This window comes from Mustela nivalis (assembly GCF_964662115.1).
Source record: "Mustela nivalis genome assembly, contig: HAP1_SCAFFOLD_234, whole genome shotgun sequence".
In the NCBI taxonomy this organism is placed as follows: domain Eukaryota; kingdom Metazoa; phylum Chordata; class Mammalia; order Carnivora; family Mustelidae; genus Mustela; species Mustela nivalis.
In genome coordinates, this window is record NW_028136402.1 from 69,501 (window position 1) to 72,280 (window position 2,780).

The window sequence follows — 2,780 nt, forward strand, 5'->3', positions numbered from 1 at the left end:
TACATGATCTAGCCACTCATTTAACCTCTGTGACCTCTTTCCCTGCTACTCTTCAGTCACTCACAGTGGCCTCCTTGCTATTCCTCAGATATGCCAGGCATGATCCAACCTTATGGCCTTCAAGATAGCCAATTCCTTTGTCTGGAGTGACCTTATTGCTGATAGTTCTGCGCAAATTCATCACCTTTCCATACATTTGTTCAATTGTCAGATTCATTGTAAGTACCCTGATCTTTCTATTAAAAGATTTAACTCCCCATCCCCTGCCTAGCAACCTTGATTTTTCTCACCCTGATCGAATTTTTCTTTTTCCCCATTGTACTCTTCCTTTTTGAATGCACTATGCCATTTTTATTAAGGTTTATAGCTTTGAATTGTCTCACCCATTAAAATAAAAGTTCTACAAAGCCAATTATTTCATTTACCAGTGTAGTCTGAAGTAATATCTGCCATATAATAGTTCAGTAGACAACTGGTAAATTTCAAAATAAATTAATGTTGAGAGTATACTGAATTTCATGTCATTTCAATATTTTTTTCCAAAAAATAAACTACATAAAACATACTTTAAATTTACTTTCAAAATATTTTATAGCATATAATGGACAATATACATAAGCCTAAAGAAACAATCCTATAATTAACCATTTCATACCTACTTAAAAACTGCATAATACCACACTCTTAGATCCTCTTTGAATGCTCTAAAATAACCCTTCAAATGAAATACATTTTAAAAACTCACAGATTTTTTGGCAAATAATTTAATAAAATAAAAGTTTCATTCATCTATGTAGATCAAAATAAATGTTTTTAATAAGCATGAAATTATAACTCTGAAGTGTGCTAAAATGAAACCACCTGCTAAGGGTGAGAGAACAAAAATAAACATCCTTTTTCCAAATAAGAGGAATTTATTACCTTTGAATCAAAGCATGTGGATTTGTTTTAACTGGCAATAAAGCAATATGGAGACACAAACCATAGAAAGTCATATTTTAGATTTCCAAAAGACTTCTAAGTGAAGAGTATACATTTTTTAATTGCTACATAATGCTACATAATGACAAGATGACAGGTTGTGGCAAATAGCATTTTAAAAGCTCTACTCATAATGGAACGGAAGATGTCATTTCCCTATAATTTTATATATGTCTTTAATTTACTATATCTGGATACAACATATTACCAAACAGATGTTCATCAAAGACTAAATCATTTTTAATGGAACATAATAATTTGAACCTACATCTATTAATCATTTTTTTCGATCTAACATTTATAGTCTCGCTAAACATTTTATCAGTTGTTGACAAAATTCAAAATAAATAGGATAAAAAGTCGTGTTTGGAAAAGTAGATTTCTTCTCAAATTGGCATTTAAATGAAAATATTTGCTGATATTTTTTAAACTTTAAATGTAATTTTATATATATATCTGACCTATCAGATGATATAAAATTTTTGGAGAAAATATGACATATTTTTTGATCTTGGTTGAAGGTATTAATAAAGAGCAACTGTTTGTATTATTTGTATTGTGATATCTTAGTTAATAAACATGGATAACTGGTATAAAATATGTTTTTTTAAAAATTTTATTTATTTACTTGACAGAGATCATAGGAAGGCAGAGAGGCAGCCAGAGAGAGAGGAATGGAAGCATGCTCCCAGCTGAGAAGAGAGCCCACTGTGGGACTCAATCCCAGGAACCTGGAATCATGACCTGAGCCGAAGGCAGAGATTTTAACCCACTGAGCCACCCAGGCGCCCTAAAATATGTTTTTTTTTTTAATATAGAAGTATAGTTCTTGCCAAAATATGGAACTAGCTGGAACTGAATGCCTCCTTCAAAGTCAGCTCTGGAGAAATTATGCAAGTGTAATATGGAACTATTTCAGATATTAACCAAAAACAAAGAAATGATGATAAACGCCTTAAAATACTGAAAGTTGCCCTTGACTGGTATGTTTCAAGCTCTATTCCTGGTTTGAAGACAGGTTTTAACAGGCCTGTCACTGTAGAAATCCGCTGGATGTTTAGAGGCTATCAGAACTGTACAAAACCTTGAAGGGGTAAAGACTTGAAAATTCTTTAGAGAGATTAGCTCCCTAAGGCATTATTCCTCCACACATTTTCCTCCAATCAATTAAGACTGATGGATGAGGGGCACCTGAGTGGCTCTCTCATCACGTGGGTGGTGGGTTAAGCCTCTGCCTTCATCTCAAGTCATGGTCTCTGGGTCCTGGGATCCAGCCCCACATCGGGCACTGCTCAAAAGGAAGCCTGCTTCCCTCCCTGCTTGCCTGCCTCTCTGCTTACTTGTGATCTCTCTCTCTCGCTCTCTTTCTCTCTCTCTGTGTCCAATAAATAAATAAAATCTTTTAAAAAAGGCTGATGGATGATGAATTATGAAAACTGCTCCCTCCAAATGATGCTTCTTCATAAGGATTTAAGAATTTAAAATTGAAACTTGACCGTAGGATTTATCTTATAGAATAACATCAAGTGAAGGCAGTTTTTATTAGTTCTGAAGTATTTGTGATTCTGAATTCTTGGCCTCATTAGTAAATTTATTTTTAAATTCTCCCATGGAGTGGTGATTGGCCTTCAGTCTTTCATTGATATACATCATTGGGTCAAATGAGATGTGTGTGCCCAGAACTATATATAATCTTTTTTGTATTTCACTGGAGATGGCATTTCTGAGTTTTGTTCAATTGAATTTGGACAGATGTTTTAATAGTCACTTCTAGAGTTGGCCCTGGAGAATATCTTCCT